Here is a 24526-nt window from a genome sequence, read left to right on the forward strand (position 1 = left end):
AATCTCCTTCGCCCTTTCGGATAAAGGTACCTGCCAGTAACCTTTAAGTAAATCCAGTTTGGAAATAAAAACTGATTGTCCCACCTTTCTCAATGCAATCCTCCAAATGTGGCATAGGATAAGAGTCCGTTCTTGTAACTGCATTAACCTTTCTATAGTCCACACACAACTGTTGGGTACCGTCTGGTTTTGGTACCATCACTATGGGTGAGCTCCATTGGCTGCAACCCACTTCAATTATGCCATTTTTAAGCATATTTTCAATCTCTTTGTTAACCTGTGACAATTTTAAAGGGTTAAGTCTGTATGGATGTTGTTTGATTGGAACAGCATTTCCCACATCTACATTATGTGTAGCCATTTTAGTCCTTCCCAATTTATCTCCACAAACTTGCCCATGTGATATCAGTAACTCTTTCATGTCAGCCCGTTTTTCCTCTGGAAGGTAACTCAACAATTTATCCCAATTTTTAAGAATGTCCTCATTTTCCAATTTAATTTGAGGTATGTCAAATTCACAGTCATCTGGATTTGGTTCATCACTTTGAGTTAGAATCATTAAAACCTCCTTTTTCTCTCCTTCCCTTTCAAAGTACCTTTTAAGCATATTCACATGACATACTCGGTGAGACTTCCATCTAGCTGGTGTTTTTACCACATAATTCACCTCACTTAATTTCCTTTCAATCTGATAAGGTCCAGAAAACCTTGCTTTTAAAGGTTCACCTACCACTATAACAATACTAAAACTTTATCTCCACCGGCAAAACTACGATCTTTGGATTTCTTGTCCGCTACCCGTTTCATCACATTTTGTGCAACTTTTAAATGTTGCCTAGCCAATTCACCTGCTCTATTTAATCGTTCCTAAAATTTGACACGTAATCCAATAATGTAATTTCCGATTTCTCACTCAACAATTTTTCCTTAATCAATTTAAGTGGTCCTCTTACCTCATGACCAAAAATTAGTTCAAAAGGACTAAATTTGGTTGACTCATTAGGTGCATCCCTAATTGCAAACAATACGAATGGGATTCCTTTATCCCAATCATCTGCATAACCTTGACAATACGTCCTCAACATTGTCTTTAATGTCTGATGCCACCTTTCTAATGCACACTGCGATTCTGGATGGTACGCAGTTGATTTAAATTGTTTTATTCCTAAGCTATCCATTACTTCTTTGAATAACCTTGAGGTAAAATTTGATCCTTGATCCGATTGTATTTCTGTGGGTAGTCCATATCTCGTAAAGAATTTAAGTAATTCCTCCACAATCTTTTTAGCTGTAATATTATGTACTGGAATGGCCTCTGGAAACCTAGTAGACACATCCATTATAGTCAAAAGATATTGATTCCCATTTTTCGTTTTAGGAAGTGGTCCTGCTCAATCAATTAGGACCCTTGTAAAAGGTTCCTCAAATGCTGGAATGGGTATTAAGGGCGCTGGTTTTATCACTCCTTGAGGTTTCCCTATCACTTGACCAATAATGTAATTTCCGATTTCTCACTCACCAATTTTTCCTTAATTAATTTAAGTGGTCCTCTTACCTCATGACCAAAAATTAGTTCAAAAGGACTAAATTTGGTTGACTCATTAGGTGCATCCCTAATTGTGTGACATGATGGACAAAATTTAATTACATCTTTATGTACTCCAGGCCAATAAAAATGTTTTTGGATTTTAGCTTGAATTTTCCTTATTCCCAAATGACCTCCCACTGGTACCTCATGTGCAACTCGCAACACCTCCTTTCTATACCCTACCAGCAATACTACTTGGTGAACTTCTGCCCACTTTTCATCTGTCTGCCTACATATGTAAAGGTCTCCATTTTCTCATCAAGACATCACTTTTACGGTAATAACACTCTGGTATACACGCAGATTCCTCTTCTGTGTATGCTTTCTGATACATCCGTTTTATTTCTATATCTTTTTGTTGTAACTCCGCCAATTTTCCTGAACTAAAAATATCCTCCGCATCCTCCACCTGTTCATGTTCTTTTTCAACCATCTGATCAAAAATCGTTTCTGATAATTGCACTTCCACTTCATCTTCACTCTTTGATTTCTCCTCTTGTCTTAACCTGTGACTTTGCAACCTTGTTACTACGCAATCCGGAAAAATCCCAGGATATTCGTCCTTAAACACTTCAGTTGTCTGATTTTCCACTGGCTTATCAACCACAGTAGGCATAACTCCCACCTGCAATCCAGCTATATCATTCCCCAAGATAAACTGTATTCCTGGACAAGATAGTTTCTCTAATACTCCTACTACACTCCCCCACTCTTCACTGGACTTTCCAACCTTACCTTATATAATGGAACACTACTCCTCTCACCCTGAATTCCACATATTACCGCCTTTTTAGGCAATATTCTTCCCAAACTACATAACTCCTCATCTCTTACCATTAAAGATTGACTAGCTCCCGTATCTCTTAAAATTGTGACTTCTTTACCTACTCCTCCTGATACACATGAGTAAACTTTACCCACACAAGTAAATTCTTTAAAGAGATCTGGCACCATCTTATCAATCACCTCGTGATCAGGGTGTACAAACTTTCGCACCTCCTTCACTTGTGCTTTCCTTTACCACTTTAACAAACCCCACTGTCTTATCCTGTTTTACCACATCAGCCTTCCCAGTGCTTTTCTTCAACGACCAACAGTGTGACTTTACATGACCTAGTTTATTACAGTGAAAACATTTGAAACTTTTCATTGCTTTCCCACCCTCCTGGATTTCTTTTTTAATCTGAGGTACACTCTCCATATTAGGGCAGCACGGTAGCATTGTGGATAGCACAATTGCTTCACAGCTCCAGGGTCCCAGGTTCGCTTCCGGCTTGGGTCACTGTCTGTGCGGAGTCTGCACATCCTCCCCGTGTGTGCATGGGTTTCCTTCGGGTGCTGCGGTTTCCTCCCACAGTCCAAAGATGTGCAGGTTAGGTGGATTGGCCATGATAAATTGCCCCTAGTGTCCAAAATTGCCCTTAGTGTTGGGTGGAGTTACTGGGTTATGGGGATAGGGTGGAGGTATTAACCTTGGGTACGGTGCTCTTTCCAAGAGCCAGTGCAGACTCGATGGGCCGAATGGCCTCCTTCTGCACTGTAAATTCTATGATTATCTGCCATCAGATCACCTTTACCTTTAACACTTGAGTACTTCTCATGTCCCCAGTTTCCATCCCTCACAGGCTGAAACTGATGTTGGAAACCAAGCTTTGATTTATGATCTAATTCATAATCATCTGCCATTTCTGCTGTTAATCTCGCAGTTTTAACCCTCTGCTCTTCCACATGAGTTCTCACTACATCAGGATTTGAATTTTTAAACTCCTCCAAAAGTATAATTTCTCTGAGAGCTTCATACGTTTGGTCTATTTTCAAAGCCCTTATCCACCTATCAAAATTACTTTGTTTGAGCCTTTCAAACTCCATGTATGTTTGACCAAATTCTTTCCTTAAATTTCCAAACCTTTGTCTGTAGGCTTCAGGCATTAGTTCATAGGCACCTAAGATGGATTTTTTCACCTCCTCATACGTTCTAGATACCTCCTCCGGTAGTGATGCAAACACTTCACTAGCTGTACCTACCAGCTTTGTTTGAATCAGTAGTACCCACATGTCCTGTGGCCATTTCATTTGTTTAGCTACCTACTCAAATGAAATGAAAAAGGCTTCCACTTCCTTCTTGTCAAACCTTGGCAATGTTTGGACATATTTAAATAAATCCCCACCAAGCCTTCGACTATGACGCTCTTTCTCACTATCCTCATCACTGTCCTCCAACTGTACGTTTCCCTTTACGTCTGCCAATTTCAACTGACTGTTATGTTTCATAGCCATTTTCTGAAGTTCAAACTCTCTCTCTTTTGCCCTTTCCACTCTATCTCTTTCTTTTTGTTCTGCTAGGGATATTCTTTCTTTGTTTCTTTCTTCTCTCTCCTTTTTTTTTCCCCCAATCTGTATCTCCGTCTCTCTTTCTTTTTCTCTCATTGCATATTCAAGCTGCTTTAATTCTTTTTCATGTTCAAGTTGCTTAATCTGCAACTGTATCTTTGGCATTTCTAATGAGTCAAATTGTATCTCAGGCAACTTTAAATGCTTAGCCACCGCCATAACTACCTCATCTTTTCGCATTTTGTCAGGTAATGTTAACTGCAATGTTTTTGCCAAATCTAACAGTCTGCTTTTAGTCTCTGTCCGTAAGGTACTGCGTGTGACCGTCTCCACCCCCAAAAACTTCAGAGCCGCTGAAAGAGCCATTGTCCACAACACACTCCCACTTAAACTGAAATATCACACCTGAAAAGCAACCACAATATGCCCACCCCTCACTGTCTTTAAGTTCACTAAGCCAATCCAATAGATAGGCTTTTATCCTGGACGAGCCCCCAATTTGTTATGGGACAGGGTTGAGAGAACCCCAAAGTGTATCATGGAGTTCACCTGACCCACAACTTTTAATAGATTGTGGGATGGGGAGCACACGGCCCACTCTACAGGTGTGGCACAGCAGAAATGGTAAAGGATTTTTTTTAAACAAGACAGTGTTTATTCTATGAACTCAAGTTAACCTTTTTAAAACATACAGTGAACATTTTAGCAACCATTAATTCAAATACAACCCCCAAAAAATACAACACTAAGTAATCTGTATGCTGTCCCTTTAATACCCAGAAGACTTAACAAACGTTTAAACACAAGCACATCAGGGTTTACATTCACTACTAAAAACATTTATAATTCTGAATTCACCAAATGATCAAGAGATAGTCCTTCATGGCAGAGAGCTCAACAGTACAGCTGCTTTGTCTGACTTCAGCTGCAACATACTGAAAAACGAAAACCAAAAAGACAGACACACCCAAGCTTTTCTCAAAGTGAAACTAAAAAGCAGAACCAGAGCTCAGCTCCACCCACACTCACTGCAGTAACATGAGCAGCCAAGCATTTCTTAAAGCGACATTCTCATGACACATCTCACCCACTTTCACCTTGCCATTGCTGCATTGAGCTGATGGACAAGGTGATGGAAGTGTGGGTGGTGAATGGAGACGCAAGACACAAAAAGCATCCCAAGAATAGTAGAACATCAAGGGGCAATTGGGAGGCAGGAACACAAAACAATCATTATCACTGGAGAAAAAGTATAAGGAAAACAAATGGTGCACCAGTCCTCCCTCTACCCCCCTCCCCCTGGCCCCCCTAACACCGAGATCGCAAACCCCCACCCCATCCACCCACCCTACCCCTGACCCCCAAGGGCATCCCCTTCTCTCCCATCCCCAGGGCATCCTCTTCCCTCTCAACTCCCGGGCTCGTACTTACCTGAAGTGTGGTCCGGACTTGGACAAAGGCATGGTGCTACAGTACCTCTTCTGGCCACTGCAGTGCTGCACCTGGATGGGCCATGAGAGGAACTCTCAGATACAGAAGGCAGCCCCTCCTCCTCTCCTGTGAGGCACACATGTGCCTCCCTGCTGATCTGAAAAGACCAATGACCTGGTGAAGACACCAGACGCCACATCCACTCTCTTCAAGGTGGGATATCTGTCCTTTTTTCTAAATTTATTTACGGGATGTGGACACCGCTGGTTAGGCCAGCACTTTTATTGCCCATCCCTAGGTGCCCTTCAGAAAGTAGTGGTAAGTTGTCTTTTGGAACTTCTGCAGTCCTTGAGGTGTAGGTACACCCACTGTGATGTTCGGGAGGGAGTTCCAGGATGTTGCCCCAGCGACAGTGAAGGAACGGCAATATATTTCCAAGTCAGGGTGGTGAGTGATTTGGAGGGGAACTTGCAAGTGGTTGGATTCCCAAGTATCTGCTGCTCTTGTCCTTCTAGATGGTAGTGGCCGTGGGTTTTGAAGATATAAGGGGCTGGTTTAGCACAGGGCTAAATCGCTGGCTTTGAAAGCAGACCGAGGCAGGCCAGCAGCATAGTTCAATTCCCGTACCAACCTCCCCGAACAGGTGCTGGAATGTGGCAACTAGGGGCTTTTCACAGTAACTTCATTTGAAGCCAACTTGTGACAATAAGCGATTTTCATTTCATTTCGTTTTCATATTGTCTAAGGAACCTTGGTGAGTTACGGAAGTGCATCTAGTAGATGGTGCACACGGCTGCCACTGTTCATCGGTGGTGAAGGGTTTGAATGTTTGTGGAAGGGGGGGGGCAATCAAGTGAGCTTCTTTGTCCTGGATGGTGTTGAGCTTCTTGAGTGTTGTTGGAGCCGTACTTATCCAGGCAAGTGGAGAGTATTCCATTACACTCCTGACTTGTGTCTTGGACAGGCTTTGGGAGGTCAGGAGGTGAGTTACTCGCTGTAGGATTCTTAGCCTCTGGACTGCCCTGGTAGCCACAGTATTAATATGGCTAGTCCAGTTCAGTTTCTGATCAATGGTAAATTTTGGGGTTTCAGCAAAGGTAATGCCATTGAATGTCAAGGGGCGATGGTTAGATTCTCTCTTGTAGGAGATGGTCATTGCCTGGCATTTGTGTGGCACAAATGTAACTTGCCACTTGTCAGCCCAAGCTTGGATGTTGTCCAGGTCTTGCTGCATTTGGACATGGACTGCTTCATTATCTGAGGAGTCGCGAATGGTGCTGAACATTGTGCAGTCATCCACAACCATCCCCACTTCTGACCTTATGACAGAAGGGAGGTCATTGATGAAGCAGCTGAAGATGGTTGGGCCTAGGACACTACCCTGAAGAACTCCTGCAGTGATGTCCTGGAGCTGAGATGATTGACCTCCAACCACCACAACCATCTTCCTTTGTGCCGGGTATGACTCCAACCAGCGGAGAGTTTTCCCCTGATTCCCATTGACTCCAGTTTAGCTAGGGCTCCTTGATCCCATACTCGATCAAATGCTGCCTTGATGCCAAGGGCAGTCACTCTCACCTCATCTCTGGCATTCAGCTCTTTTGACCACGTTTGAACCAAGGCTGTAAAGAGGTCAGGAACTGAGTGACCCTGGCGGAACCCAAACTGAGCGTCCGTGAGTAGTTTATTGCTGAGTAAGTGCGGCTTGATAGCACTGTTGATGACTCCTTCCATCACTGTACTGATGATGGAGACTAGACTGATAGGGCAGTGATTGCCTAGGTTGGATTTGTCCTGTTTCTTGTGTATGGGACACAACCTGGGCAACTTTCCACATTGCCGGGTAGATGTCAGTGTTGTAGCTGTACTGGAACAGTTTGGCTAGGGATGCGGCAAGTTCTGGAGCACAAGTCTTCAGTACTATTGCTGGAATATTGTCAGGGCCCTTAGCCTTTGCAGTATCCAGTGCCTTCAGCCATTTCTTGATATCACTTGGAGTGAATCGTATTGGCTGAAGACTGACATCTGTGATGCTGGGGACCTCCGGAGGAGATCGAAATGGATCATCCACTCAGCACTTCTGGCTGAAGATTGTTGAAAATGCCTCAGCCTTGACTTTTGCACAATTGTGCTGGGCTCCTCCATCATTGAGGATGGAGATATTTGTGGAGCCTCCTCCTCTAGTGAGTTGTTTAAATGTCCACCACCATTCATGGCTGGGTGTGGCAGGACTGCCAAGTTTAGATCTGATGCGTTCACTGTGGAATTGCTTAGCTCTACATATTACTTGCTCGTTATGCTGTTTGGAACACAAGTAGTCCTGTGTTGTAGCATCACCAGGTTTGCCTGATGTTGCTACTGGCATACTCTCCTACACTCTTCACTGAACCAGGGTTGATCCCCTGGCTTGGTAGTAATGGTGCAGTGGGAGATATGCCAAGCCATGAGGTTGCAGATTGTGGTTGAATACAATTCTGCTGCTGATGGCCCACAGCGCCTTGTGGATGTGGGTACCCAGTCTTAAGTTGCGCAATCTGTTCGAAGTCTATTCCATTTAGCACGGTGGTAGTGCCACACAACACAAGCGTGGACGAAAGTCCTGCCTGCTGCCTATCAATGCTCAACTGAGCGTGAAATGGCAAAGGCCATGTTGGAATCGGCGAGGTTGCATTTCCCATTGACTCTCAGGATGGTGGGCGCTGAGTGTCGGAAAATTCAAACCCATGTCTTTGTACAAAAGATAGTGGAAATTTAAACCCTTCTCCCTCAAAAAGCTGTTGAAGCTCTTGGGAAAATTGAAAATTGTAATAAGTAGATTTTCATCAAATGAGAGCATTGAGGGATATAGAGCAAATATGCATCAATGGAGTAGAATTATAGATTAGCTATGATTTAATTGAATGTGTAATGCAGGTTCTATTTAATACACACTTTTGCTGTTAATTCATGTTTAATTTGTGTTGACTGTTACAGTAAAAGTTTTTAAAAGTGAAATCTTGTCCATTGGGTTTCTTCAATTGAGGTTATTTGTGAAGCTCAATTCTTTTATGTTATTGGTCTCCATGGGGATAGTAACACATCCAAATGAATTGAGGTTAGGTTTTTAAAAATATATTCACTGACTGGAGTGCAATGTACTTGTAAGAAGACGGATGCAGCACATTTCAGATCCCTTTTTTGGGGATAAATTTAACTTATTCAAAGTATTGAAGTACATATCATATTTCCTTTAGTTAAAAGTACCATTGCTTCTCTTTTCTCCTTTACCTTTTAGATTTTTGGATTTCTTTTATTGACTCAGTTTTGATCTTGTCTCTACTGGCAAGTTTTAGAATGAGTCAGATGGAAGTATTTGCACCACAATTTTATGAAGCCAGTTATCATAACTTGACTTGTGCATTCAAAAGAGCCCAAAGAGCTGCGAGTCGGAGCGGAGATTTAAAAAGAGCAGGAGCTGCGAGTCGGAGCGGAGATTTAAAAAGGGCCGGAGCTGCGAGTCGGAGCGGAGATTTAAAAAGATCACGGCCTAGTTTCGGGAGCCGTTCGGAGGAAGAGGAGCAGTCTCTGTCAGGGAGAGAACCTGAGAACATCTGAGACCCTCAGAAGGTAAGAAGGTAAGTAAGTGATTTATACTCATTTTTACTTTTATTACCTTTTCAAATTGTGTGTGTAGGGGTGGGAAACTGAAGTGACATCACAGAAAAGCTGTGACCTGAGTGGCTGGTTGGGAAGCTACACTAAATTTAAAAAAATTAAGCATTGGTAACTAATTAAACATAATTACTTAATTATAATTTAGTACTATATTTAGCTTTCACATTTATAGTAGAAATCTAGTGCTAGGAAACAGATAGTTAACAGTAACTTTTTAAAAAATTTTTAACTTTTAATTTTAATTTACTAATTAATTGACGCAATGTCAGTTAGAGGGGTGCTGTGCTCTGACTGTGAGATGTGGCAGGTCCGGGAGGCTTTCAGCGTCCCGGATGGCTTCATGTGCAGAAAATGCACCCAACTGGAGCTCCTCACATACCGCATGGTTCGGTTGGAGCAGCAATTGGATGCACTTAGGAGCATGCAGTTGGCGGAAAGCATCATAGATCGCAGTTCTATAAATGTGGTCACACCCAAGGTGCAGACAGAGAAATGGGTGACCACCAGAAAGGGCAGGCAGTCAGAGCAGGAATCCCCTGTGGTTGTCCCCCTCTCGAACAGGTATACCCCTTTGGATACTGTCGGGGGGGATAGCCTATCAGGGGAAAACAGCAGCAGCCAGAGCAGTGGCACCACGGCTGGCTCTGATGTTCAGAAGGGAGGGTATAAGCACAGAAGAGCAATAGTAATAGGGGACTCCTATAGTCAGGGGCACAGATAGGCGCTTCTGTGGACGTGAAAGAGACTCCAGGATGGTATGTTGCCTCCCTGGTGCCAGGGTCCAGGATGTCTCCGAACGGGTAGAGGGCATCCTGAAGGGGGAGGGCAAACAAGCAGAGGTCGTTGTACATATTGGTACTAACGACATAGGCAGGAAGGGGCATGAGGTCCTGCAGCAGGAGTTCAGGGAGCTAGGCAGAAAGTTAAAAGACAGGATCTCGGGATTACTCCCTGTGCCATGTGCCAGTGAGGCTAGAAAGAGGAAGATAGAGCAGCTAAACATGTGGCTAAACAGCTGGTGTAGGAGGGAGGGTTTCCATTATCTGGACCACTGGGAGCTCTTCCGGGGCAGATGTGACCTATATAAGAAGGACGGGTTGCATCTAAACTGGAGAGGCATAAATATTCTGGCCACGAGGTTTGCTAGTGTCACACGGGAGGGTTTAAACTAGTATGGCAGGGGATGGGCACGGGACCAATAGGTCAGAAGGTGAGAGCATTGAGGGAGAACTAGGGAATAGGGACAGTGTGGCTCTGAGGCAGAGCAGACAGGGAGACGTTGCTGAACACAGCGGGTCTGGTGGCCTGAAGTGCATATGTTTTAATGCAAGAAGTATTATGGGTAAGGCAGATGAACTTAGAGCTTGGATTAGTACTTGGAACTATGATGTTGTTGCCATTACAGAGACCTGGTTGAGGGAAGGGCAGGATTGGCAGCTAAATGTTCCAGGATTTAGATGTTTCAGGCGGGATAGAGGGGAATGTAAAAGGGGTGGCGGAGTTGCGCTACTGGTTAGGGAGGATATCACAGCTGTACTACAGGAGGATACCTCAGAGGGCAGTGAGGCTATATGGGTAGAGATCAGGAATAAGAAGGGTGCAGTCACAATGTTGGGGGTTTACTACAGGCCTCCCAACAGCCAGCGGGAGATAGAGGAGCAGATAGGTAGACAGATTTTGGAAAAGAGTAAAAACAACAGGGTTGTGGTGATGGGAGACTTCAACTTCCCCAATATTGACTGGGACTCACTTAGTGCCAGGGGCTTAGACGGGGCAGAGTTTGTAAGGAGCATCCAGGAGGGCTTCTTAAAACAATATATAGACATTCCAACAAGGGAAGGGGCAGTACTGGACCCGGTATTGGGGAATGAACCTGGCCAGGTGGTAGAAGTTTCAGTAAGGGAGCATTTCGGGAACAGTGACCACAATTCAGTAAGTTTTAAAGTGCTGGTGGACAAGGATAGGAGTGGTCCTAGGATGAATGTGCTAAATTGGGGGAAGGCTAATTATAACAATATTAGGCGGGAACTGAAGAACCTAAATTGGGGGCGGATGTTTGAGGGCAAATCAACATCTGACATGTGGGAGGCTTTCAAGTGTCAGTTGAAAGGAATTCAGGACCGGCATGTTCCTGTGAGGAAGAAGGATAAATACGGCAATTTTCGGGAACCTTGGATAACGAGAGATATTGTAGGCCTCGTCAAAAAGAAAAAGGAGGCATTTAGCAGGGCTAAAAGGCTGGGAACAGACAAAGCCTGTGTGGAATATAAGGAAAGTAGGAAGGAACTTAAGCAAGAAGTCAGGAGGGCTAGAAGGGGTCACGAAAAGTCATTGGCAAATAGGGTTAAGGAAAATCCCAAGGCTTTTTGCACATACATAAAAAGCAAGAGGGTAGCCAGGGAAAGGGTTGGCCCACTGAAGGATAGGCAAGGGAATCTATGTGTGGAGCCAGAGGAAATGGGCGGGGTACTAAATGAATACTTTGCATCAGTCTTCACTAAAGAGAAGGAATTGGTAGATGTTGAGTCTGGAGAAGGGTGTGTAGATAGCCTGGGTCACATTGAGATCCAAAATGACAAGGTGTTGGGCGTCTTAAAAAAAATTAAGGGAGATAAGTCCCCAGGGCCTGATGGGATCTACCCCAGAATACTGAAGGAGGCTGGAGAGGAAATTGCTGAGGCCTTGACAGAAATCTTTGGATACTCACTGCCTTCAGGTGATGCCCCGGAGGACTGGAGAATAGCCAATGTTGTTCCTTTGTTTAAGAAGGGTAGCAAGGATAATCCAGGCCGGTGAGCCTTACTTCAGTGGTAGGGAAATTACTGGAGAGAATTCTTCGAGACAGGATCTACTCCCATTTGGAAGCAAATGGACGTATTAGTGAGAGGCAGCATGGTTTTGTGAAGGGGAGGTCATGTCTCACTAACTTAATAGAGTTTTTTGAGGAGGTCACAAAGATGATTGATGCAGGTAGGGCAGTGGATGTTCTCTATATGGACTTCAGTAAGGCCTTTGACAAGGTCCCTCATGGTAGACTAGTACAAAAGGTGAAGTCACACGGGATCAGGGGTGAGCTGGCAAGGTGGATACAGAACTGGCTAGCTCATAGAAGGCAGGGAGTAGCAATGGAAGGATGCTTTTCTAATTGGAGGGCTGTGACCAGTGGTGTTCCGCAGGGATCAGTGCTGGGACCTTTGCTGTTTGTAGTATATATAAATGATTTGGAGGAAAATGTAACTGGTCTAATTAGTAAGTTTGCAGACGACACAAAGGTTGGTGGAATTGCGGATAGCGATGAGGACTGTCAGAGGATACAGCAGGATTTAGATTGTTTGGAGACTTGGGCGGAGAGATGGCAGATGGAGTTTAATCCGGACAAATGTGAGGTAATGCATTTTGGAAGGTCTAATGCAGGTAGGGAATATACAGTGAATGGTAGAACGCTCAAAAGTATTGAAAGTCAGAGAGATCTAGGAGTACAGGTCCACAGGTCACTGAAAGGGCAACACAGGTGAAGAAGGTAGTCAAGAAGGCATACGGCATGCTTGCCTTCATTGGCCGGGGTATTGAGTATAAGAATTGGCAAGTCATGTTGCAGCTGTATAGAACCTTAGTTAGGCCACACTTGGAGTATAGTGTTCAATTCTGGTCGCTACACTACCAGAAGGATGTGGAGGCTTTAGAGAGGGTGTAGAAGAGATTTACCAGAATGTTGCCTGGTATGGAGGGCATTAGCTATGAGGAGCGGTTGAATAAACTCGGTTTGTTCTCACCGGAATGATGGAGGTTGAGGGGCGACCTGATAGAGGTCTACAAAATTATGAGGGGCATAGACAGAGTGAATAGTCAGAGGCTTTTCCCCAGGGTAGAGGGGTCAATTACTAGGGGGCATAGGTTTAAGGTGAGAGGGGCAAGGTTTAGAGTAGATGTACGAGGCAAGTTTTTTACACAGAGGGTAGTGGGTGCCTGGAACTCGCTACCGGAGGAGGTGGTGGAAGTAGGGACGATAGTGACATTTAAGGGGCATCTTGTCAAATACATGAATATGATGGGAATAGAAGGATTCGGACCCAGGAAGTGTAGAAGATTGTAGTTTAGTCGGGCAGCATGGTCGGCACGGGCATGGAGGGCTGAAGGGCCTGTTCCTGTGCTGTACATTTCTTTGTTCTTTGTTTGTTTGTAAGTGCACGTGAGGCTAAGAGCAGAAAAGTTACTGTAAGTGAAATTTAAACACTTGGGAACAATAAATAGGGAATGTTACAATATGGGGAGAAATATTCTGAAAGACTTAGTGAGCTTCAAAAGGTATGTCAATTAGAACATAGAACATAGAACATTACAGCGCAGTACAGGCCCTTCGGCCCTCGATGTTGCGCCGACCTGTGAAGCCACTCTAAAGCCCATCTGCAGTCTTATGCTGCAATTGTATAAGGTGTTAGTGAGGCCACACCTGGAGTATTGTGTTCAGTTTTGGTCTCCTTACTTGAGAAAGGACATACTGCCACTGGAGGGTGTGCAGAGGAGATTCACTAGGTTAATCCCAGAGCTGAAGGGGTTGGATTACGAGGAGAGGTTGAGTAGACTGGGACTGTACTCGTTGGAATTTAGAAGGATGAGGGGGGATCTTATAGAAACATATAAGATTATGAAGGGAATAGATAGGATAGATGCGGGCAGGTTGTTTCCACTGGCGGGTGAAAGCAGAACTAGGGGGCATAGCCTCAAAATAAGGGGAAGTAGATTTAGGACTGAGTTTAGGAGGAACTTCTTCACCCAAAGGGTTGTGAATCTATGGAATTCCTTGCCCAGTGAAACAGTAGAGGCTCCTTCATTAAATGTTTTTAAGATAAAGATAGATAGTTTTTTGAAGAATAAAGGGATTAAGGGTTATGGTGTTCGGGCCGGAAAGTGGAGCTGAGTCCACAAAAGATCAGCCATGATCTCATTGAATGGCGGAGCAGGCTCAAGGGGCCAGATGGCCTACTGCTGCTCCTAGTTCTTATGTTCTTATGTTCTTATTATCTACGCTATTCCCTTATTGTCCATATGTCTATCCAATGACCATTTGAATGTCCTTAGTGTTGGCGAGTCCACTACTGTTGCAGGCAGGGCATTCCACGCCTTTACTACTCTCTGAGTAAAGAACCTACCTCTGACATCTGTCTTATATCTATCTCCCCTCAATTTAAAGCTATGTCCCCTCGTGCTAGACATCACCATCTGAGGAAAAAGGCTCTCACTGTCCACCTTATCCAATCCTCTGATCATCTTGTATGCCTCAATTAAGTCACTTCTTAACCTTCTTCTCTCTAACGAAAACGGCCTCAAGTCCCTCAGCCTTTCCTCATAAGATCTTCCCTCCATATTAGGCAACATTCTGGTAAATCTCCTCTGCACCCTTTCCAATGCTTCCACATCCTTCCTATAATGCGGCGACCAGAATTGCACGCAATACTCCAAATGCGGCCGCACCAGAGTGTTGTATAGCTGCAACATGACCTCATGGCTCCTAAACTCAATCCCTCTACCAATAAAAGCTAACATACCGTACGCCTTCTTAACAACCCTCTCAACCTGGGTGCAACTTTCAGGGATCTATGTACATGGACACCGAGATCTCTCTGCTCATCCACACTGCCAAGAATCTTACCATTAGCCCAGTACTCAGTCTTCCTGTTATTCCTTCCAAAATGAATCACCTCACACTTTTCTGCATTAACTCCATTTGCCACCTCTCAGCCCAGCGCTGCAGCTTATCTATGTCCCTCTGTAACTTGTAACATCCTTCCGCACTGTCCACAACTCCACCGACTTTAGTGTCATCTGCAAATTTACTCACGCCCTCCTCCAGGTAATTTATCAAAATGACAAACAGCAGTAGCCCCAAAACAGATCCTTGTGCTACAACACTAGTAACTGGACTCCAGTCTGAACATTTCCCATCAACCACCACCCTTTGTCTTCTTCCATCACTATCAATTCCATCACTTTCAATTTGCCCTGACTAAGAATGAAGACTCAATTGACCAGGAATAAAAAGTAAACTGAGGAATACATTGCAAGAAAGCTATTGAAAGCTATCCACATCCCATTAGCTGTTGAATTGTGGGCAGTTGTTATGTGCAGTGAATGGCTGTCACTCATTGTCATTCTCCCAATTTAGCATTACTGCCTGCGTGAAAGAAAGAACTTTCATTTATATAGCATCTTTCACAACCTCAGGAAATCCCCAAGCGAATTACACCTAAGGTACTTGTCAAGTCTAGCCACCATTGTCACTGAGAAATGTTTAGCCAATGTACACACAGAAAAAGTCCTCCAAAGAGCAACAACATAAATGAGAAATGTTGGCGAGGACACCAGGAGAATTTCCTTGCTCTTTTTCAAATAGCAGCATGGAATCTTTTTGTATCCATCCCCTCTGAGATGACAGATTAGTTTAATGCCTCATCAAAAAAATAGCACCTCCAACAATGCCTGACTATTCCACTAGGTCAGCACACTTTATGTGATCAAGTGTCCATAGCGGTGTTTGAACTCAATATATTCTAATTGAGAGCCAAGAATGCTTCCTCTAAGACAAGCTTGATGCCTTGAAGGTGTAGCTTTAACATGTTACCATGTCACGGTCAAATTTCTGCTTAATGTTTGCACTGGTTTCCCTGAATTTATGGCCTAAACTTGGACAATGGTGTAAGGATGGGCATGTATAGATTATTAAATACAATAAGCTAGTTGACATTTTACAGAATTATAAAATATTGAACTGTTAGGTTAAACAAACATTAAAGAAATACATACATTTATCAGACTGGATTTTAACACAGTTGGTGGGGGAAGTGAGGTGGGAGAGGTGTAGTATGATGAAGGGATGTTGATTACTGAATGGACCCCAGTACACATAAGCAAATAACTGTTCTTTCATAATAAAGATTAGAAAAGATTAGACATTTAAGGCATGTATAATAAAGGATAAAACCTATTAGAAATGGTACCAGCAGCATATGCATCGATGCCATTTAGATCCCAGACCAGATCCAATAGTGGCTAGGATACTGGACAGAAACTCCAATATTTAATTTTAATTTTGTAAGACTGTGAGGAAAGGAAACTTCGCTCCAGGAGTGATTGCACAAAGAAATAGGGGTTTGGTATATTAAAACAAAACTTTATTAAGACAGTATTAAACTCTTTAACATCACACCCAAAAATAGCTTACTATTACCCCTGAAACAATACAGTAAATACAATACCCTTAATTGCTATCTCTATTTCCAATTAAACAACAAGAAAAACAACATACAGCTCTCAATCCATCCTACATCCCAATAACACAGAGCAATACTTGCTTTCCAGACATATTTGGCTCCTGTTAAAACCCTTCCAGACACTGACTGGGTGTCTTCAAAAAGCTGTTTCCCCTTGTCCTCAGACAAGTCTCCACTGCTTTAAATGTTTTTTTTTTTTTACCTATCTCACTGTGAGAGCAAAATACCTTACTTGTGGTCTAAAGGATTAGCCAGTTCTAAACTCAACTCAAAAGCTTTCTCAAAATGTCTGAATACCTTAGCTCCACCGAGCAATGACATCTCCCCAACCTAAAAACAAAATTAACTCCCCAGGCTGAAAACACATTAACTCCCCAGGGACCCCCCCCCCCCCCCTTGTCAAACAACAGTACATTAGCCCAGGCGTTTTATTCTGGTCAATTTAATCTCTAACTCCTAAAAGAGTGGGTTTAAACTAATGTGGCAGGGGGGTTGAAATTGAAACAGTAAGTCAGCAAGTGTAGAGACTGGGGACAAGCATGGTACCTAAGCCAGACTGGATAGGAGGAAGGGCAGGCTGGGGAAAGACAAACTCAGTGGGCCTGGAGGTCTGGAGTGCATCTACTTCAATGCATGGGAATAACAGGTGAGACCGATGAACTTAGAGCCTTGGTTCATGCGCAGAACTTGGATGTGGTTATGGTAACAGAGACTTGGTTAAGAAAGGGACAGGACTGGCAGCTAAATATTCCAGGATATAGGTGTTTTAGGTGAGATAGAGGGGAAGGTAAAAGAGGTCAGAGAGTTGTAATACTGGTTAGAGAACATATTTCAGCTGTACAGAGAGAGGACACCTTGGAAGATTCAAGTAATTCAAGAACTCAGAAACAGGAAGTGGGCAGTCATTATGATGGGGGTGTACTACAGGCCTCCCAACTGCCCACGGGAAGTTGAAGAACAGATATGTAAGCAGATTCTGGGTCGATGTAGAAATAATCGGGCAGCACGGTGGCGTAGTGGTTAGCACCGCTGCCTCACGGCGCCGAGGTCCCAGGTTCGATCCCGGCTCTGGTCACTGTCCGTATGGAGTTTGCACATTCTCCCCGTGTTTGCGTGGGTTTCGCCCCCACAACCCAAAGATGTGCAGGGTAAGTGGATTGGCCACGCTAAATTGCTCCTTCATTGGAAAAATGAATTGGGTGTTCTAAATTTATTTTTAAAAAGATGTAGAAATAATAGAGTTGTAGTACTGGAGACTTAATTTTCCTCAAATTGACAGGAAATCCCTTAGGGCTAGGGGTTCAGAGGGTGAGAAATTTGATAAGTGTGTCCAGGAATGTTTTTTGGAACAATGTGTGGATAGTCCGACTAGAGAAAGGGCTATACTGGACCTAGTACTGGGGAATGTGCCCGGCCAGATCATCAAGGTTGCAGTGGGGGAACATGTGGTGAACAGTGACCACAATTCTGTAAGCTTTCAGATACTGATGGAAAAGGACGAGTGTTGTCCTCGGTTTAAGGTGCTAAATTGGGAGAAGGCTAACTACAACCAGATCAGGCAGGATTTGGAGGCTGTTGTTTGGGAGAGGCTGTTTGAGGGTAAATCCACATTTGGCATGTGGGAGTCTTTTAAGGAGCAGTTGATGGGAGTGCAGGACAGGTATGTGCCGATGAAAAGGAAAGAGAGGAACGGCAGGATTCAGGAACCATGGATGACCAGGGGAATTGCGAGTCTAGTAAAAAAGAAACAGGATGCATACATGAGGTATAGGCAACTAAAAACAGATGAAGCACTTGAAGAATAGAGGGAAAGTAGAAAAGAGCTCAAACAGGGAGTTAGGAGGGCAAAAAGGGGTCACAAAATGTCCTTGGCAGGCAGGATTAATAAGAATCCCAAGGCATTTCATACATATATTAGGAACAAGAAGGCAACTAGAGAAAGAATTGGTCCTCTCAAGGACAAAGGGGGGAAATTATGCGTAGAACTGAAGGAAGTAGGTGAGATCTTTAATGAGTACTTTGCATCGGTATTCACAAAGGAGAGGGACATGTTGATTGGTGGTATCTCAGAGGGATATGTAAACACTTTAGAACAAGTCATTATTATGAGGGAGGAAGCCTTTGGTGTGTTACAAAGCATTAAGGATATCAGCTTTGACAAAGAGTCACCTGGACTCGAAACGTTAGCTCTTTTATCCCCCTACAGATGCTGCCAGACCTGCTGAGATTTACCAGCATTTTCTTTTTGCATTAAGAATATAAAACATTTTTTTTTCCAAATCATTAAGGTAGATAAATCCCCAGGGCCAGATGGCATCTATCCCAGATTGCTCAGGGAGACAAGAAATGAAATTGCTTGTCCTCTAACAGAAACTTTTGTTTCCTCGTTGGCCACAGGTGAGGTCCCAGAGGATTGGAGGATAGCCAATGTTGTTCCATTATTTAAGAAGAGTAGCAAGGATAACCCGGGTAATTATAGGCCAGTGTGCTTGACGCAGTGATGGTGAAATTGTTGGAAAAGATTCTCACTCTGCACTTTTGGAAGTGAATGATTTTATTAGCGACAGACAGCATGGTTTTGTACGAGGGAGGTCATGTCTCACTAATTTAATTGAATTTTTTGAGGTGACAAAATGATTGATGAGGGAAGGGTTCTGGATGCTGTCTGCATGATTTTTAGTAAAGCATTTGACAAGGTCCCTCATGGGCTGTTGCAAAAATATTAAATCACATGGGGTCAGGGGTGAACTAGCTAGATGGATTCAGAACTGGCTTGGCCATAGAAGACAGAGGGTAGCAGTGGAAGGGTGTTTTTCTGAATAGAGGTCTGTAACTAGGTGTTCCGCAGGGATAAGTACTGGGACCTCTGCTGTGTATAATATATATAAATGAGGACTTCCGGTGACGGCGGGCGGGAGGCGGCCGCACAATGGAGGGCTCTCGGTCGGCAACGGCATTTTCGGGGCTTTAAGCCCGGTCCCAGGGTCCGCGGAGGCGACAGAAGAAGGGAGAAGGCACGGAGGAGGCACAGTGGAGACACCGGAGGAAAAAAGGAACAAAGAAAAATGTCGAGGGTGAGCAAGAAAACGGCCGGAAAAAAAACAGCTGGAGGTCCGTCAGGGAGTGGAAAGGTCACCGCGGGGTCACCACGAAAAATGGAGGCTGGAGCACCAGGGAAGGCCGCACTGCTCACGGCTGAAGAAATGACTAAGGTGATGGCTGCGGAATTTGAAAAGCAGTTGGCGCAGATTGCGAAATGCATGGAGACGGTGAGGAAGGAGATGAGGGAGGTTTTGAGTGTGCTGGTGGAGGAGGCAGTTTCCCTGGTGAGGACGGAGGTGGCGAGCACCGTGGCGGAGGTGCGAGAGCAAGGGGAGGCGCTGAAGGAAATGGAGGAGACGTTATTGCAGCACGGTGATCAAATTGCCTCGATGGGGAAAGAGATGCGGAAGGTGATGGATACTAACAAGGATCTGTGAGGAAAAATGGAAGACCTGGAAAACAGATCCAGGCGACCGAATTTGAGGATTGTGGGGCTGCCCAAAGGAATTGAAGGACCGAAGCCGACTGAGTACTTTGCCGCGATGCTGGCAAAACTATTGGGGGAGGGGGAGGATCCCTCCCGATATGAACTGGATCGGGCTCATCAGTCGTGGAGGCCTATACCAAAGGCGAGTGAGCCGCCAAGGGCAGTGACTCTGTGCTTCCGTAGGTACAGGGTGAAGGAGAAGGTCCTGAGCTGGGCCAAGCAGAAGCGGGTGGTGCAGTGGGCTGGAGCTGGTATACGTGTATACCAGGACTTTACGGTGGAGCTGGCAAGGAGGCGGGCTGCCTTCAACCGGGTGAAGAGGGCACTGTACATTAGCAAGGTGCGGTGCGGCATTGTATATCCGGCGAAGCTGAGGGTGACTTACAAGCTCAGGGACTTTTATTTTGGAACGGCGGAAGCAGCGGAGGAGTTTGCGAAAGCAGAAGGACTGTGGCAGAACTGACAAATTGAGGAATGGCCATGTGCCGATGTAACCTCATGACTGTATTTTATTCTTTTTTGTATCACTGCGCACGGGTGTAGAGATTAAAGGAGCCAATGTGGTATATATTTGGACAAGGGAAGGGACGGGACTTTCACTCGAAATGAGAGTTCTTTGGTGTGTAGGTGGATATGCGGGGTTTGTGTGCTAAAAGGGGATCTTTGGGCTTTCCTAGGGCCGGGCAAGTGGGAAAGGGACCCCGGCGGGGGCCTCCACGCTGGCCGGTTTAAGCCGGCCAGTGAACGGGAGTGAGGTGGGGGGAGGGGCTGCGGCCATCGGAGCCTGGCAGAACAGGGTCCGAGTGGTCTAGCCGGGGTGGAAAGTTGGGGGGAAGGAACCGAGGTTGGGAGGAGGAGTTTTACAAGAGGCAGTGGACAGGAGGAGCTGGAGACCTGCAGTGGGGGGTGGGGGTGGGGGAGAGCTGTGTAAGATTAAGGGTGACTACGGGTAATCCCTGATTCCTTTTTGCCATTTGTTTATGTAAACATGCGGGTTGAGGTTTGGGGGTTGGTGGGTAGATGGGATCGTTGTTATTATGGGGACTGACATATCTTGCTGATTATTGTTTATTATTGATGGATGTAAATGTGGGAGAAAATGTGAAAAAGGAGGAGAATTTATAAAAAAAAAAAAAATTTTTAATATATATATAAATGATTTAGAAGAAAACGTAGCTGGTCTGATTAGCAAGTTTGCGGATGATACTAAGATTGCAGGAGTTGAGGATAGTGATGAAGATTGTCAGAGAATACAGCAGGATATAGATAGGCTGCAAAATTGGGCAGAGAAATGGCAGATGGAATTTAACCCGGACAAATGCACGATGATGCATTTTGGTAGATTCAATTCAGGTGGGAGCTATAAAATAAATGGCAGAACCATCAGGAGCTTAGAGACACAGAGAGATTTGGGCATGCAGGTCCACAGATCCTTAAAAGTGGCAGCACAGGTGGAAATGGTGGCAAATACACTATATGGTATGCTTGCCATCAGTGGATGGGGCATTGAGTATAAAAGTTCACAAATTATGTTATATTGAACGTTGGTTAGGCCACATTTGGAATACTGTGTCCAATTCTGGTCACCGCACTACCAGAAGGACGAGGAGGCTTTGGAGAGAGTACAGAAAAGGTTTACCAGGATGTTGCCTGGTATGGATGGTATTAGCTATGAGGAGAGATCGAATAAACTGGGATTGTTTTCCCTAGAAAGACGGAGGCTGTTAGAAGTTTATAAAATTATTAGGGCTGTAGATAGGGTGAACAGTTGGAGGCTTTTTTCCAGGGCAGAATGACAATTACAAGGGGGCACAAGTTCAAGGTGAGGGGGGATAGGTGTGGTAAACACCACTAGTAACACAATGCATATATTACGGTACTGATACTGTATTACAGGTACAATGGTAAATCCCAGCCTGCTGGCTCCTCCCAGCAGGCGACATATAAAAGTGTCTGCTCTCCTGCGCTGCTCCCATTCTGGTTCCAGCTGCAGGAGGCTCAACATCTTGTGCAATAAAGCCTCGATTGTTTCACCATTCTCGTCTCGTGGTCATTGACGGTACATCAATTTATTGCACAAGATTTTAAAAGATGAACATCTTAATCAAGCCTGATCGCTTGGAGCTGAGCCCTCACGCAGACAACGCCACGTCCACCTTCGACCACTGGCTAGCTTGCTTCGAAGGCTACCTCAGAGCAGCCACTGAAGAACTCTCGGACGCACAGAAACTCCAAGTCCTCTACTCACAGGTGAGCCCTGAAATTTTTCCCCTCATCCGGGACGTGCCCACCTACACAGAAGCGATGCCGCTACTATAGGGACAGTACATTAAGTCGGTGAATCAAGTGTACGCCAGGCACCTCCTGGCCATGAGACGGCAACTCCCGGGGGAGACTCTGGACGATTTTTTGCGGCCCCTACAGATTCTCGGTAGGAGCTGTTACTGCCAGGCAGTTTCAGCAGTCCAACACACCGAACTATTAATCAGAGATGCTTATGTCACGGGCATGAAGTCTACGTACGTTCGCCAGCGACTATTGGAAGGGGTGTAGCGCACAAAGACTCCGTGAGACGAATAGAGTGAAGTCGATGAGGCTTTATTAAGCGTGTCTGTTCCCCCGCAGCTCGATAGTAAACTGGCCTGCGGGGGAAGACTCCGGCTTCTTATACTCCGCCTTCAGGGCGGAGCTAGAGGTCAACGGCCAACCAGGACCCGGGATCTGTCAGCCAATGACATTAGGGCTTCCAGTCCCACATGACCCACAATACATACTACCACATTCACCCCTTGTCAAAAATGAACCCGGCGGGGTGACGCTTCGTATGGTGGTAAGGGTTTACAGGGCTGGTCCTGGGAGGAAAAAAACATTCACAAGGCAATACAGTATTGTACAATTTTGTCCTGTTGCAACTATTTACAGAGGGTATGGGACGAAAAGCAAAATGTTCTTGTGAAAAGTCCATATTTAGTTTTAGATCGACGCCACGAGTCGGTCGGGTGGTCTGGTCGTCCGTGTCGATCGCCTCGGCCCCGGTGGTGGTGGTGCTTGTACCGGTGTTATCGCCTCCAGGAGCCTTACGGTTTCAGCTTGGGCTTTATTCTTGGTCGGTGCTGAGGGGAGGGGAACCGATCCTCCTGGGAAGGGGGCGGTCGCGGTGTGCGGTGGTGGCAGGAAGGGGGGGGGTTGGGTTGATGGTGTCGGGGGGGTGTGCGTGTTGCCGGCGGGCGCCAGATTCCGCAGGGAGACCGTGTCCTGTCGGCCGTCGGGGTACTCCACGTAAGCTTACTGGGGGTTCGCGTGGAGGAGGTGAACCCTTTCGACCAACGGGTCCGCCTTATGTGCCCGCACATGCTTTCGGAGCAGGATGGGTCCTGGGGCCGCCAGCCAGGTCGGCAGCGACGTTCCGGAGGAGGACTTTCTGGGGAAAACAAGGAGACGCTCATGAGGCGTTTGATTAGTGCTCGTACATAATAACGACCGGATGGAGTGGAGAGCGTCCGGGAGGACCTCCTGCCACCGTGAAACTGGGAGGTCCCTGGACCATAGGGCCAGTAGGACGGCCTTCGAGACCGTGCCGTTCTCCCTCTCTACTTGCCCGTTCCCCCGGGGGTTGTAGCTGGTCGTCCTGCTCGAGGCTATGCCCTTGCTGAGCAGGAACTGGCGCAGCTCGTCACTCATGAAAGAGGACCCCCTGTCGCTGTGGACGTAAGCGGGGTAACCGAACAGTGTGAAGATGGTGTTCAGGGCTTTAATGACTGTGGCCGCGGTCATGTCAGAACAGGGAATGGCAAAAGGGAAGCGGGAGTATTCGTCCACCACATTAAGAAAATATGCGTTGCGGTCGGTGGAGGGGAGGGGCCCTTTGAAATCGAGACTGAGGCGTTCAAAGGGGCGGGAAGCCTTAATCAGGTGCGCTCCATCTGGCCTGAAAAAATGCGGCTTGCATTCCGCGCAGATGTGGCAGTCCCTTGTGACTGTACGGACCTCCTCTAAAGAGTATGGGAGATTGCGGGACTTGATGAAGTGGTAAAACCGAGTGACCCCCCGGGTGGCAGAGGTCCTCGTGGAGGGTTTGGAGGCGGTTAATTTGTGCGTTGGCACATGTGCCGCGGGTTAGGGCATCGGACGGCTCGTTCAGCTTTCCGGGACGATACAAAATCTCATAGTTGAAGGTGGAGAGCTCGATCCTCCACCTTAAGATCTTGTCGTTTTTGATTATGCCCCGCTGTGCATTATCGAACATGAAGGCTACCGACCGTTGGTCCGTGAGGAGAGTGAATCTCCTGCCGGCCTGGTAATGCCTCCAATGTCGCACAGCTCCCACTATGGCTTGGGCTTCCTTTTCTACTGAAGAGTGGCGGATTTCTGAGGCGTGGAGGGTCCGGGAGAAAAAGGCCACGGGTCTGCCCGCTTGGTTAAGGGTGGCCGCTAGAGCTACGCCGGAGGCGTCGCTCTCGACCTGGAAGGGGAGGGACTCGTCGATGGCGCGCATCGTGGCCTTTGCGATATCCGCTTTGATGCGGCTGAAGGCCTGGCAAGCCTCTGTCGACAGAGGGAAGGTCGTGGTCTGTATTAGGGGGCGGGCCTTGTCTGCGTACTGGGGGACCCACTGGGCGTAGTATGAAAAGAACCCCAAGCAGCGTTTCAGGGCTTTTGGGCAGTGCGGGAGGGGAAATTCCATGAGTGCGCGCATACGTTTGGGGTCGGGGCCTATTATCCCAT

The sequence above is a fragment of the Scyliorhinus torazame genome, chromosome 11 (genome assembly GCF_047496885.1).
Source record: "Scyliorhinus torazame isolate Kashiwa2021f chromosome 11, sScyTor2.1, whole genome shotgun sequence".
Classification (NCBI taxonomy): Eukaryota; Metazoa; Chordata; class Chondrichthyes; order Carcharhiniformes; family Scyliorhinidae; genus Scyliorhinus; species Scyliorhinus torazame.